We start from the raw sequence: 16,292 nt of genomic DNA, 5'->3' as shown, positions 1-16,292 counted from the left end.
CAAAGCGACTTACATACTCAATACTGTGGGCAATTTGCGGTGAAGTGTCTCAGGGACACAACGACATGCTGACTGCAGTGGGGTTTGAACCTGTGCTGCCCTGATCCAAACACCAACGCACAAGTCCACTGCGCCACACGCCTCCCTCCCCTCCTACCTGAAACACCTCCATTGGACTCCTTTGTTTACCTCCATAACAAAGTGACATCACTATGTAACACTCACGCTTCTATTGGCTAGCGCTCACACACACATTGTATGTGACTTGCTCTAAGCGGTTGACCAATCACAACAGAGCCGGCCAGCTAACCAATCAGAGTAGACTGATTGGTTATAGAGAGTCCCTCCCCTTCTGGGAGCCTCCATGGGACCCCGGAAGCGGAAAATTATACATTGAAGTCAATGGAGAGAGAAAAGTTATCTTTTGATCTCGTTTGAATTGTACTACGAATGACACATATGATGTTTGTCAATTTAAAAGAACATTTTGCAAGTCAAAAAAATTAAAATGTGTCGTAAAACTGTGAAGTTACACATTTTCTTGTTTGAAACCGCTCAGTGAACTACAGGTCTCTGGTCTCGCACAATACGCGTCACTATCACAAAGAGAGCTGTCACGTTAGCAAATTTCACCTGTTTCTTTCAGAATGAGGCGAAAAGTATAAAACGAGGTGAACATCACTACAAGTCTGGACACGTTGAGAGCTGTACATACACGAAAGGGGAGTTAGTCGGTTCTGTAAGAGCAAGCATGCGGGATCGACTTTACAAGGTTTCGGTGAGTAATATGAGTGCAATGTGCAACGTTAATGTCAGCTAGCTAACATTAGCTAACAAGGTACACTAACGTGTTTTGTTTTAGTAACTAGTTTTCTCCTTAAGACCTTAGTGGTCTCTGTGTATGCTGTGGATAACATTAGTGTTCACAAGAACAAGGTACACTCCCGTGTTTTGTTTTAGTTGCTCTTCAGATTGAAGCGGCCAGTTTTATATCGACTATACTGTATGTGTGATCTCCTTTTACATCTCGTTGTGTCATTTGAGTTTATTTGCTGTGTGTAGATTCAAGGATTTTGGTTATCTTGTCAATTTGTTTGGTTATCTAGTGTGTGACTCCCTCTGGTACACTGGTATGTGTTTTCCTAATGTAGAGAGCATTGATTAATTAATAAACTACACACTGAGTCTAGATCCTGACCAAATCTTTTTTTATTGTTTATCAAATGTTTTTCAAAAATGTATTCATACACATTTAGAAAAATACAATGTACAATCACAACCAGTACAACACAAATTACAAAAAATACAGAAAAAACAAACAATAACAACAATCAGACAAGAGGACAAAACTATGGAAAAATAAACCCTCCCACCCCCAGATCCGGACCATCCTTGTATTATTGCTCATTCAATCTATTATAGCATGCTAACAAATGGTACTTACTTTATTTTTACAGATCTGCATGGGAGACGATGGTGCGATGCAGAGCGCTGTCTGTGATTGTGCACGGGGGATGTACAAATGCAGCCATGCTGCAGCATTGGCAATATTTGCCATGTGGCAGATCAGCTCCACAGATGTTGAGTGCCAGTGGAGGAAGCCTGGAACTTCCAAAGTAGTCCAGCCGGTGTCTCAACTTTACCATCAGCGAGAGGATACATACTGGCCAGAGACATCGCCACTGAGGATGTAGACTGGTTCAAGTCTGCACTGAGGGGCGCACAGTGTGGCATGGCATGGCTTTTGTCACCTGAGCCAGAGCCGCAGCCTCAACATCAGGCCATTGTCACCGTGCCGGAGCTGGTGAAGGAGCATGTGGGTCGGGGGCTTGAGGCAATTCTTGCCTCAATGCCACTGAGCAGAGCTGCCATCCAGACAGCCACCGTAGGACAGCGGACAAATCCTCAGTGGCAGTTACACAGGTGGGGCAGGTTGACAGCCAGCAATTGTGGTGCTGTGCTGCGGTCGGGACCTTCATCCACTCCATGCGCGTCCCTCATGAAGAGGGTGCTTGGGGGGTACAACTTGGACGGAGTCATGGCTGTCAACTGGGGGGTTGTAAACGAGGCCGAAGTGGTGAAGGCTTTTGTGGAGGCCTATCAAGTGACAGTGTTCGAGTCTGGTCTCTTTGTGAGTGAGTCGGGTGTTTTGGGAGCATCACCCGATGGACTTGTGCAGCCATCTGCCCTGCTGGAGGTGAAGTGTCCACACAGCCAGAGGAACATGACCATCGCAGAGGCAGTCCAGTTACCATCCTTCTGTCTCCGTGAGGAGGGTGGGTCTTATGTTCTCTAGGAGAATCACCCATACTGGCACCAGGTCCAAGGGCAGCTGCACATCACAGACCAGAGTCTCTGCTACTTTGTTGTGTGGACCACGAAGGAGGCGATCATCATCCCCATCCCCAAAGACCCTGCATGGCATGGAAATCTCCTCCTCCTGGAAAAATTCTACACCCAGCATATGCTCCCTGTAGAGAGGAGGACATTGAAGTTGCACTAAGATGCCTTAAATCTGTAGTTAATAAAAAAATGGCTTTGTCAAAGGTGAATTACAACATTATTAGGATGTGTTTAAATGTAATCTTGTAAAATGTAGTTGTTGTAGTTAAAAAACGTAGTTGTTCGTAGGAGATATTTTCACAGCAATATAAAATCGATATTTTGAAGGGAATCATGACCCATTTAACATCCTAACAAAGACCAGAATACAAACAGAAAAACATGTGCATTAAAGTGCATTGGAGATGTGAATTGTTTTAACCGCTGTAGCTTATTGGGTATCAAAATGTGAACATAAAATGAGCATATCACATTGTCTCGTATCGATCTTAAGTCCATGAATTGAAGCAAAATTGTATTGTCGAAAACTTGATGTTATATCAAGAAATTGAATGAATTATTATACAAAGACTTACAAATAATATTGTACTGTAATCAAACTTGTGATTTGGACACTGAGCATGGCTGAAAAGTAATATGTAATAACTCTAGGGCTGAATCTAATCATGGTTGTTATCAAATATAATTTGAGTAGTCGAAGTAGTAACGACTGACTATTTCTATGGATGCATGGATACATTTTCTTTGAGCCACTTTCTGGTGAAAGAGTTCTATGTTCAGATTGTTCTTGTGCAAAATGTAATCACATGTTGATAATATATTTTTCCGTCAAGACAGCATTACTTCACTATAGTTACTTAAAATACATTTAAGCTGGTCGCTACCCCAGTTCACCTTTTTTCGATGATGCAATTGATCCTGACTAATCTTTTTTTGTGTCTGCATTTCACACCCCGCAATATTTCTGGCCTCTTTAATTGTGTGCCTTGGCATTCAGTTGAAAGAGCTCTGACTGTGCAAAATGCTGTTCTCATGTATTTTTTGTGGATCATTTTTATTGGTAACAAATTATTTATTTTTCCTGGGAATGAGGTGATTTGTTACAGGTCCACTTTTTGCTGAGACCCCCGTTAACCCTCCAACTGTGCACAAACTGAACACTTTGTGCTCACACAAACACAAACAGACACACACACTCACATTTGTTCACTTTAAAAAAATGTGTGTTCAAGTTCATAAACATAAAAACTGGCTTTCTTTCACAGACATGCTCTTAGACACCCAGAGGAATTTACTGCAAGGACCCCACACTTCGCTCCATCTTGATAAATAAAAGTATTGAGTCATTTTATTTGCCATGCCCTCTTAGTCTGCAGATTTTAAGAAGGTGTCAAATAGCTTGTTTTCCTACTGAAGGAGCCAGAGATCATACATTTCTTGACTGACCAACAAAATATCATCAAACTCTCAAAAATGCCTTGTGGTTAAAGCTGATTTTTAGCTACACTCAAACTGTGACTAAATAAGATTAGGATTGTGGTTGATGCTCAGTCCAACATTTGGTCCAGTGAGATCTCTATAACTATTGCCTTGATGCAGGCACTAATGATACCTATAGATTAAACCATAATGACTCTAGTTGTTGCATTCAAATGTATGTTGTTTCAACACATCTACATTTTGTCCAACACTTTGGTTTCTCACAGGAAACCTCCCAGAATTCCTGTTAGCTAACATGCTATATGAGCTATGTATGTCGGTGTAGAACTGAGCTTGACAAGCAGAGTCTTAAATATCTTGGAAAGGCCACCGTACTTATATAAAGCTTATTGATTAGGTATCAAATTGGCCTTTTGTCTGCCGCCTTCTATCAGACTAGATTTTATATTTTAGGCCCGCTTGTTGAAATAATCGGAGAGTTTTTTCTCAATGCTGGTCAATTTTGGTTGGTTCATCACTTTTGGTTGGTTCATCACTTCTGATTGGTTCATCACTTTTGATTGGTTCATCACGTTTGATTGGTTCATCGCGCTTGATTTGTTATATTACATTACATTGCATTTAGCTGACGCTTTTATCCAAAGCGACTTACAATAAGTGCGTTCGACCAACAAAATACAAACTTGAAGAAAACAGAATCATATAAGTACATCAGGTTTCATAGAGCAAAAACATTTCAAGTGCTACTCAACTGGCTTTAGATAAGACAGCCCTTTATTAGTATATAAGTGCTTTGTTAATAGTTCTATCGCTCGAAGTGGAGTCGAAAGAGATGAGTTTTCAGTCTGCGCCGGAAGGTGTGTAAGCTATCTGCTGTCCTGATGTCAATGGGGAGCTCATTCCACCATTTAGGAGCCAGGATAGTGTTTTTGCTGATGGGAACTTGGGTCCCCTTTGCAGCGAGGGTGCAGCGAGCCGTTTGGTCAATGCAGAGTGGAGTGTACGTGCTGGGGTGTACGGTTTAACCATGTCCTGGATGTAGGAAGGGCCAGATCCATTCGCAGCGTGGTACGCAAGTACCATTGTCTTGAAGTGGATTCTAGCAGTTACCGGAAGCCAGTGGAGGGAGCGGAGGAGCGGCGTAGTGTGGGAGAATTTAGGAAGGTTGAAGACCAGACGAGCCGCTGCATTCTGGATGAGCTGCAGAGGTCGGATGGCAAATGCAGGTAGACCAGCCAGGAGGGAGTTGCAGTAGTCTAGGCGCGAGATGACGAGAGCCTGGACCAGAACCTGCGTCGCTTCCTGGGTCAGCTGGGGACGTATCCCCCTGATGTTGTAAAGCGTGTATCTGCAGCAGCGGGTTGTAGCAGCGATGTTTGCAGTGAAGGACAGGTTGTTATCTAGGATCACACCCAGATTCCTTGCAGTCTGAGTCGGGGAAACAACAGAGGTGCCGATGTTGATTGTTAGGTCAAGAGTGGGACAATCTTTTCCCGGAAGGAAAAGCAGTTCAGTCTCGTCAAGGTTGAGCTTGAGGTGATGAGCAGACATCCACTGAGAGATGTCAGCTAGACAAGCAGAGATGCGTGCGACGACCTGGGTCTCTGAGCAGGGAAAGGACAGGATTAATTGTGTGTCGTCAGCGTAGCAGTGGTATGAAAAACCATGCGGGCTAATGACAGATCCAAGCGAGTTTTTGTACAAGGAAAAGAGGAGGGGACCAAGAACAGAGCCCTGAGGGACCCCTGTAGTGAATTGACAAGGGTCGGACTCCGACCCTCTCCAAGTAACCCTGTAGGTGCGGTCTTTGAGGTATGAGGTGATGAGGGAAAGTGCAGAGCCTGAAACTGCAAGTTCTTGGAGAGTGCGAAGGAGGATCTGATGATTAACCGTGTCGAATGCAGCAGACAGGTCCAAAAGGATGATGACAGAGGAGAGGGAGGCTGCTTTAGCAGTGTGAAGTTCCTCAGTGACAGCAAGGAGGGCAGTTTCTGTGGAGTGACCTGCCTTGAAACCAGACTGGTGCGGATCCAGAAGGTTGTTCTGATGGAGATAACAGGAGAGTTGTTTAAAGACAGCGCGTTCAAGTGTTTTAGACAGGAACGGGAGGAGAGAGACAGGCCTGTAGTTTATAACATCAGACGGTTTGAGAGTGGGTTTCTTTAGGAGAGGGTTTCCTCTTGCCTCCTTGAGACTGTTTGGAAAGTGACCAGAAGTTAGAGAGAAATGTTGATGAAATGGGTGAGAAACAGTAGAATATCAGGAGCGATAGTCTGAAGGAGGTTTGAAGGGATAGGGTCCAGAGGACAGGTGGTAGGGCGGGCAGAGGTTGTAAGGGAAACTTCTGTGTAGCAATGCAGTGGGAGTCACCGACTCAGGAAGGAGACACGGGAGAGCAGGAGCTTCGATGTCAAACACTGATGATTTATTTGGAGTTACGGCCGGAGAGTTCACATCCAAGTCACAGCAGTCACGATCTGACTGCACGGGTGGATTGCCACGTCAACTCTGGAGCGCCTCTCTCTCGTTAGCCCATTTAACTGGTTTCACAGAGAGTAATCAACATATTTTGATAAGATAGTTTAAACAGTTGGGCACACTGAGTCACTTGCGTCTAGTGCTGCGTACCGGTACGCCGAACCGGTACTGGACTTGTAAAAAGTTTCGGTTCAAGTCCGGTTAAAACCGGAACGTCAGGAACCGGTACATGGACTCGCAAAAAAACTAGCACTTACGTATATTCTGGTGTCTGTGGTTATTTAAACATTCCCTGATAAACGTTATTCAGCGTCAATAAATGAGTGCTAATCACAGTGTGCTCAGTGTACAACATCACATGTCATTTCACCTTCGATTTACGGTTTGAAAACGTAGAATTTCGCCACATGCTAATGCTAACCGGAAGTGAAGAATTTTCAGAATAAAAGTTTTAAGTTAATAGTGTGAACTTTCGGTTTTTTCAGAATAAAAGTGATTTAAATTAGTGTTTTTAATTCAAAATTACGCCATATCAACATTGATTTTAATTTCTAACAGTATGTATTGTAGAGTTGTAGAAAATACATGGTGCACAGACAGTACAGTACACTCTGACTGTACAGTCACTAGAGTGTAGCCTATACTGTATATTAGGTGTGTAACAGTGTGATGCGTATAGTCTACTCTACACTCTACCTTTCAGCAACGTTTTAGGGATTTAGGCTCAGTCAGCTCAGGGACTGTTTGGTTACTTTAGTTTGGTAAATGAAATAAATGTTTGAACTTTGTAGTAGTTCACTGTAGTTGCTGTCATAAGTCATTTGTAGACTAAGTGGCACATTTGTACTTTGTAGAGAAATGTAGACACAAGTTGGAAGGGAGCACAATAAACCTGATGAGTTTGAATTTGAGTTGATTATGAGTTAATTTTCAATTGATAATTAGCTCACAATAAGTTCACTTTAGTTACTCACACAACTTGACACAAGCCATGGGTTCAGGTCCGGACTTATAAGTCCGGACCTGAACCTGAACCTCTGGACTTGAGTCCGGACCTGAACCTGAATGTGAGTCCAGGTACGCAGCACTACTTGCGTCCGTCACTTATGGCCTCGAAGATGTCATACCTTGGAGTACACAAACAACAAAGAAGGAAGTGTCCCAGTGCACCCACAACAACAGACCATCTGTGACCTAGTGTTGCCTGGTCACAGAATGGGAACAATAACAGTATGGCTGAAGCAGCCTATGTCCTTAAAGGAGATAAACAGACGTCAGGGTTGGTCATGTACGTCATATCTAGGAGTCTAGGACAATTATTTCCCTAACAGAGGTAATGAGGGTAAGAACCTCACTTGGAGAGAGAGGGGAAAAGGAGGTCAGTGTGTGGGTGAAAGGAGGGTCTGGTGACCCAGTGGTGAGTAAAGGTGAGTCAGAAAAAGAAGAGCGAATATCATCAACCTTTTTTTCAAAGTGGTTAACAAAGTCGCTTGACAGAAGGGAGGAGGGGGAAGGGGCTTTGGGGCGGTCCAGGAGGGAGGAGAAGATGGAAAATAGTTTTTTGGGATTGGAATAGGAAGATTGGATCTTATCTTGAAAGAAAGTGCTTTTTGCCTGAGAGATCGAAGCAGAGAAAGAGGAGAGGAGAGCCTGATAGGTTAGGAGGTCGTCATGGTGTTTGGATTTCCACCGTTTCCGCTCTGCTGCCCGAAGGACGGTTCTATTAGCACGCAGTGCGTCATTTTGCCAGGGAGCAGGAGGGGACTGACGAGCCTGCTGAGATGTGAGAAGACAGAGAGAGTAGAGAGGAGAGTTTCTGCAGCAGAGTTTGGAGGTAGGAGTTGGAACGAGTCAGAGGAAGGGAGGGCTGAGAGCACCGATGAGGCACAGGTAGAGGGGGAGAGGGAACGAAGGTTACGGCGGACAGGTGCAGGATGAGAAGAGATTAGTTCGTTATGTTTGGAAAGGGGTAGAGAGAATGAAATGAAGAAGTGATCGGATGTGTGGAGCGGGTTTACAGAGAGGTTAGAAGTGGTGCAGTTCCTTGAGAATATGAGATCAAGGACATTGCCAGCTTTATGAGTCGGTGGGGACGGAGACAGTGAGAAAGCAAAGGTGGTTAACAGAGATGTTAGTTCGTCTATCTTCCCTGTCTGGAGGTTGAAGTCTCCGAGAAGTACAGCGGGAGGGCCAGTTTCAGGGATGTGTGAGAGATGATCTAATTCCTCCAAGAAGTCCCCCAAGGCGCCTGGTGGACGGTAGAGAACAACAATGGTTAATTGTATAGGATGGGTTACTGTGACGGCATGGAATTTAAAGGTGGAAGGTGTGAAGTTAGGTAGCTTGAAGAGGGAAAAGCTCCATTTGGGAGAGAGCAGGAGACCAGTGCCACCTCCTCTGCCAGTGGGTCTGGGTGTATGGGAGAAGGAATATGCTGTGGAGAGAGCTGCTGGGGTGGATGTGTTGGATGGAGTAATCCACGTCTCAGTGAGAGCAAGGAAATCCAGGGTCTGCAGGGAGGCGTAGCCAGAGATGAAGTCAGCCTTAGGAACAGCTGACTGGCAGTTCCACAGGCCGCCTGAAACTAGATGTTGTATGTCAGTGGAGCATGTGGGATAGAAGAGAGCAGGCCGGTTATATCGATTACGAGATACACGGGCCAGTGATAATTGCGAGAATGCACATAAACAGGAATGGAGAAAATACACATGATTATAGCATAAGGGGCTAAACAACCAAATAAAATTAAACACCAGCGATAATTAGCTCAATCAAAGTAGGATTTGCCTCCTCTTTGCCACCCTCGTGACTCCAGCAGGACTCTATTGTCTTCGTCTGTCTGACGCTGAAGCTGACGCTCCAGGAAAGTGCTACCTAAAATGGACACCTGTGTTGTGACTCGACAGATATGTTAGGTTTAGTTATGTTTTTATTTTGAAAGTAATCTTTCCTGTCATTTCAGATCCCACAGTTCCTGCCTTTGTGTGTTTCCCGCCCGTGAGATTGCTTGGCCCTGCCCTGATTGTTTTCACCTGTGCCCATCCCCCTCACCTATATATAGCCCTGGTGTTTCTTTGTTCCTTTGTCAGTTCGTTATGTTTCATGTCGTGAGCACCCAGGCCTGATTTAGACCTTTTGTCAAGTGAGTTTTTGTGTTGCTGTACAACTTTGTTTTGGCTTTTTATCTACTTTCTATTTTTTGTGAAAGTACGATTTAGTTGGTAATTAAAGAACATTCTATTTTTGAACATCTGTCTCCGAATCCTGCTTTTGGGTCCTGCGTTCTGTATCTCGGTTCATAACAGTACGAACTGACCAAAATATGGACCCAGCGGATTTAGAGACAGTGAAGATAGCTCTGCGAGCTCAAGGAACAAGACTACACCAGCATGAGGAGCAGCTGGGCGCCATCAACCTGGGGGTGAGGGAACTGACCGGCCGTCAGGAAAACTTTCAAGCCTCCGTCAATACTCAGGTGAATCACCTTGCCGAACAGCTGCACCGTGTCCTCGCTCACCTGGAAGCTGGTTCATCCCCTCAGCACCCTGCTGTTGCTCACACACCTATTGTTCCAGCTGACCATGTGCCACTCCATGCTCCACCGCCTCGTCTGGCATCTCCAGAGCGATTCTCCGGAGATTCCGGTGACTGCCGCCCTTTCATTGTTCATTGTGATCTCCATTATAAATATAACCCTGCTGCATTCCCCACTGATCACTCCAAAGTGGCCTTCATGGTGAGCCACTTAACGGGGAGAGCAGCGGCCTGGGCTACGTCCGAATGGGCGAGAGATTCATCTACCTGTAATTCTCTGGATGTATTTACAGACACTCTCACCAAGGTGTTTAATCGCACGGCTCCTGGAAGGGAGGCAGCCAGAGCACTGATGCAGATTAAGCAGAGTCAGCGCAGAGTATCGGACTATGCCATTGAGTTCAGGACCCTTGCAGCAGATAGTGGCTGGAATTCTGCAGCACTGCTCGACGCCTTTTTGTCTGGTCTTTCGGATTCCATTAAAGACCAGTTAATACCTTTGGACCTCCCAGAAGACTTGGATTCTGTCATTGCACTGGCAGTTTGAATAGACTCAACCAGTGAAGGCAGTGTTCGCGCCCCCGCTCCTGGTAGACGCTGAACTGCCTCGTTTTTCTGTTAAGCAGGTAGCTGGTGAAGGCTGTGTTCTCGCACCCGCTCCCGGTTATGCTGCATCTGGCATTCGTCTCTAACTCAACCAGTGAAGGTAGTGTTCTCGCCCCCGCTCCTGGTAGACGTGGAACTGCCCTGTTTTTCCGTTAAGCAGGTAGCTGGTGCAGGCTGTGTTCCCGCACCCGCTCCCGGTTATGCTGGCATTCGTCTCTATCACAGCCGGCAGTGTTCTCGCCCCCGCTCCTGGTAGACGCTGAACTGCCGAGTTTATTAATCCAGCCAGGTGAAGGCAGTGCTCTCGCTCCCGCTCTCTCTGCCGGTAACGTGGGTGTAATTACATCCCTCTTTCTGTTCGGCGAGTAGCAGCAACGCTCTACTCTTTCCATTAAGCAGGTAGCTGGTGAAGGCTGTGTTCCCGCACCCGCTCCCGGCTACGCTGTATCTGGCTACCTACAGAATGGTTCATTCATGTAGCGCATGTATGGCTTCTCTTGAGCCCGAGGACGGCCACGACCGCTGCCCCTCCTGCCTTGGCCGCCTCTGGCGGTCAGTGGGGACGAAATTCGAGCATCTGAGGGAGGTTCTCACGGTAAACGCCTGCATGAGCTGTAGCTGCATGCCTCGGGCGCTCAGAGTGGCTAGAATCACTGAGGTGGAACGTCTGGTAGCAGCCAACAGACACCTCTCCTTGTCACATCCTCCTCCAGATCAATTTGGCCGTTCACGGCGACTTGAGGGAACAATGGCTATGTGTGCTCCCCCCAATAGAAGGACTAGAAACAGGCTGTCCTCTAAAGTGGATCGGCTAGCTGCCGATAGGGGCATGATGAAGTCGCCTCTTGGCCCTTCAGCCTGGGCCCGGTATAGGGGCTGCTAGCGGGCCCCCTGTCCCCCCCCCCCTCCTTGGGTTGGCGCCCCTCCTTCGGTTGGCGCACCTCCTTCGGCTGACGCACCTCCTTCGGTTGACGCACCTCTGTATGAGGACGCCTTGTCGCTGGTACAGACTCGTCGCCAGGTTTCGCTGGCCCAGTCACCACTAACTGAGGCATGTAGGAGAGTCCTCCGTAGCGTAGCAGTAGAGCCAGGGGAGCTGTTTAGGTCAGCTGCCCTGGAGGCACTGGAGCGTGCCGCCCAAGCTAGGCAGACCAGGCAGCAGCACTCGGGTCTTCGCAGACCTGTGCCCACTCCCAGCGGGCCCAGAGGCTGCTCTAGCAGCCGCACTCAGCCGCCGGATTACAGGGGTGGTCTGCAGAGGTCTTAGCGGCCCAGAGCCTTACCAGAGGGCTGGGCCCTGAAATCCCGGGGGCGGTCGTCGGCTGCTTTCCCAGCAGCAGCTCAGTTACTGGGCGGTCTGTACTTCCGTCCCTTGGGTGGTTTTCACCCTAACCCAGGGGTACGGACCGCAGCTCTAGTCGTCAGCGATCCGGCAGGGGCCCTAGCTCTGGGCCAAGAGTTGTCCGTCCTTCTGTCCAAGGATGCAATCATTCCAGTAAGACCCTCTGCTTAGCCCAGGGGGTTCTACTCGGCGTACTTTCTCGTGAGCAAGAAAGTCGGCGGATTTCGCCCGATCTTGGACCTCAGAGGAATCAACAGATTCCTGAAGGTGCTGCCATTCTATATGCTGACCACTGCATATGCACAGGTGGAGTGGTTCTCAACCGTGGACTTGAGGGATGCCTACTTCCACGTGGGCCGGGCAAGAGGGTGCCTTATATTCAGTCCCTCCGGCCCTTGGGCAGACTGGCAGCTGCCTCGGCCGCTGGGCCCTTAGGCCCGCTGTCCCATGCAGATGTGGCTGAACAGCCTTCACTTGGACGCCAAGTGGCACAGGCACAGGGAAGTCAGGGTGTCGCAGCATTGCCTCCACTCTCTGTCACGCTGGAGGGGCAGGGCCTATCTCCTGGTAGGCGTGCCCATGGGCGCCATCCCATTCCGCCAGGAGACCATCACCATAGGTGCATGTCTCTCAGGGTGGGGTGCAGTACGGCAGGGCAGGACCGTTCAGGGTCAGCGGTCTGCCCAGGAGAGTGCGCGCCAGGTCAACGTGCTAGAGCTTCGGGCTGTGCAGCTTGCACTCACGCACTTTCTACCCCAACTGGGGGGCAAGAATGTGTGTGTTCCTTGGGGACAGCATGTACGTTGTTGCTTAGACAACAGTCTCTTCTAGATAGTGGACGTTCTCACTCCACTCTGAATTTATGTGGCTGCGATTTCTGCCCGACATGTTCGGGTCGACGGCGCCACGGCGGGGTGCCACAGGTCGATGTCCCTCTTTATGAGAGGGGCTTACGGCAGCGTCCCCCGAGCACCCCGAAGGCTCCGGCTTGGGACCTGCCCCTGCTGCCGGATGCCCTATCATCTCCTCCCTTCGAGCCCCTGGCCCAGGTGGGGCTTAGGTGGCTGCCTACGAAGGCAGCATGTCTGCTTGCCATAGCCTCAGGGAAGCGAGTCGGGGAGTTGCATGTCCTCTCCATAAACAATACATGCCCGAGGTGAGACACTCAGGCGTTGCCCTTTGGGCAAATGTGGCATTCCCGCCTGGGGTCCTTCCACAAACCCACTTCAATCAGCCTGCCCAGCTGGCACGCTTTGACATTCAGGAGTACGGCACGTCGAAGTTGCTGTGCCCTGGGAGTGCCCAAAGGGCGTATATCAAGGCTACGGCCTTTATACGGCAGTAGGAGCAACTCTTGATTTTGCCCTGGCGGCACTAAAGGAGGTTATGCCCTCTAACCAGTGGCTGCCCCACTGGGTTGTCGATACCATCTCACAGGCTTACGGGGCCAGTGGCCGCCCCCCTGCCATCAGGCTGAGATGCCACTCTACAAGGAGCATCTCAACATATTGGGCTGCCCTGAGAGGGGTGCCCCTGGAGACCATGCGGCATCGTGGGCGTCTTCTGGCACATTCTCCAGTTGTCATCAGGTCAATGTCGCCACTCCCCATTCTTTGGGCGTGGTCCTTTTGCCGAGCTCCGCTGCTTCCAGTGGTGAGCAAGGGCTTGGATTCTTCATGACATTGTTGGTATAAGTCATCCAGTGCTTAAAGCACCGCCTCTGGCGGTCAGTAGGGACGAAATAGAACGATAGTTACGGCTGTAACTACGGTTCTATGAGTCCCGGATGACCGCCAGAGTTCCCTGTCACTCAGAATTCTTGTGTGCTCGCGAGAAGATTCTGGGAACAGGCTGATATAGCCGGTGTCACGTGGGTCACAGGTGACTTTGTTGTTATTGGTACTCGAGCTGCGCATGCGCGCGATGGACATATGCAGTGCTTAAAGCACCGCCTCTGGCAGTCATCCGGGACTCATAGAACCGTAGTTACAGCCGTAACTATCGTTTTACAATTACATTAAACCCTAAGTTATAAAGTTATGAGTTTAACCCTTAATACAGTTACACCTACTCAATAAAGCTCTTAGTATTCTACAAATGTTTAAATCAAAGTTAACCCTAGCAGTCAGTTAGTTCAGTTTTAAGGTTTCAGTCAAATGACTTGTCCCAAGTTTCATCGCGTTTGATTGATTCATCCTATAATATGTTGACAATTCTATATGGATTGAGACATTTTAAAACACATATATCCATATTCCCCAGAGGATGAATCTAAATGACAATGATGATCCCAATCAACATGTTTAAATAGTTGGTTTATAATGAAATATATCCATAGTGTTGGATGTGTATTTCCAAAATGTCATACTCAAATTCAGGATGCTCAGAGGATAAATTGTAATAACTTAGCGTAGACTTAATCTTAAACCACCTCTTTGCCTACAGCCTCACAGAGCAGCTTGGTCTCGTGAACGTTTAGTCTTGTACATCCTTCAGCACTTTCTGACGTGTGACAATCATAACTGCAATATGGGGCTAAAATAATGCCTATAGAGTGCTGCAGGGATGACATGGTTTTGTAGGCAAACACAGGAGGTCGCATTGCACTGGTTCCCTAGCGTAGTGGTATTTTAGGCATTCGCTTTGGCTAAATAAAATGGAATTCTTAACAGAACCACCTTTATTAAGACATTTAAAAGCTTACAAATGTTTTGAGTGGGGTAGTAACTGAGATATTTCAAAAACCCTATCCTTTTATTAACCAAACACCCATTGACTTTGAGAGGAGGGAACCAAAAATGCAAAACAGGGACTCATTTCAGGTTTGTTTTTACTTATTCCTCCACAATTTCATTGGCTCTTTTCTAATGACAGGGGTTTCAACTAAAAGCAGCATTTGACTGCAAAGCTTCACGATACTCATTACATGTACTAATGAGTACCCTACTCCACCTCTAAATTATCCATTCACCATTCTCTTAACTACAGTGTGTTCAAAGTAAAGCTGGCATGATTGACAGGTGTCCTATAGTTAAAGGCACAGCACACCTTTCCACAACACTGCTTAGTAGCCCCGTCATTTACACACTATTATTCCAATAAACATCAACACCAGGATGGAAAAGTCATGTTGACCTGACAGCATACTCCCATTTCCATTGCCCCAGATCTGTTTGTGGGTACATAAGAGAGACAGCCCATATAATCACAATACGTAACACCTGCAAGCCTTTTCTCTCCACACCGAGCACAGGCTGACCGTCAATAGATTTGCTTGTTTGAAGCCTGAGTTGGGCTTTTTTTCTCAGGACAATGAATAGAGTTTGGTTGCAAAGCAGTTATTAAGTGGGAGAGGTGTTTGAGTTTACCTCTCTAAGGAGTTTCAGGCTGGGAATAAGGGATTTTGGTCAAGGCCTTGTAAAAGAGGCACAAAAGAGGGAGAGTGCTCACCAATTTGTATTTGGTTGCTTTGAATAACGGTGTTATGAAACCAAGCTGGAAAGAGGAGATCATATTCATATAAGCCAACAAATGTATTAACCATGCGGTAATGTTGACATTTGGTGTCATCCACAGGTGAAAAGCAGGAATTTGTTGTAGTAACAGACACTTAGCTGAAGAGGAAGTGTCACTAATAATAAATGGATTGATCCAGGTATTTTTTTATGGATCTGCATCAGCTGAATTAAAGCCAATAATAGTGTTTAATTGATTGTGTTTTGTCTTACATGGAGTTTAACATTTTCTCAAGTACTGAACCAAGGTGGGATTTGAGGGTCTTGAGTATTTTCACATTATGCTTCTTTATAATTTTACTCCACTAAATTATTTGAGCTGCATTGCAAATGGACAACTCAACTTAAACATTATGATATATTATTATTATTATTATTATTATTATTATAGGTGACGCTGCCCATCACTATATCAAATAATTAAAATAGACCCCACATTTACCAAATGAAAAGATAAAGTGATGAACAAATTAATGCATCAATAATTCAAATACAATCATTTTAAATGTATGATTCCGAAATTGGCCATTCTCCATAAAGATTAACTTTACTTGTGTCATTTTGAATGCAGGACTTTTACTTGTAACTTACAGTATTTCTACACTGTAGTATTGCCAATTTTACATTCATAAAATATTGGAGTAGTTCTTCCAGATTTGGAAAATAAGCTGAATAATTGTACTATTTGGACCTATGGATGTGATAGGCAAATTATATTTGAGTCTTTCCTAGTAACAGGATTGAGCTACATCAATTTCAGGAGTTGAATTATCCCAGTAAAACTCATGTTCATATCTTATCAACAATTCAATCTTAATAGTTTTGAACCAGGATCTCCAGTATTTAGATCAAGCTGATGCAAAAAGAGGGAGCCAGGTTTAGAAGTCTGAAGATAATATATTATGTTTGCAATATTTAGCTATATTTAATTATTGGATTGGATATACTGTAGTATGACATCTTGAATAGCTTACTCCTTGTTTATTGCATAAACAAAAGCTTCCTATCACAATGTATTGAGTGCAAGCATGCGC

The sequence above is a fragment of the Pseudochaenichthys georgianus genome, chromosome 19 (assembly GCF_902827115.2).
Source record: "Pseudochaenichthys georgianus chromosome 19, fPseGeo1.2, whole genome shotgun sequence".
Lineage (NCBI taxonomy): Eukaryota > Metazoa > Chordata > Actinopteri > Perciformes > Channichthyidae > Pseudochaenichthys > Pseudochaenichthys georgianus.
Note: the sequence above shows the minus strand (reverse complement) of the source record.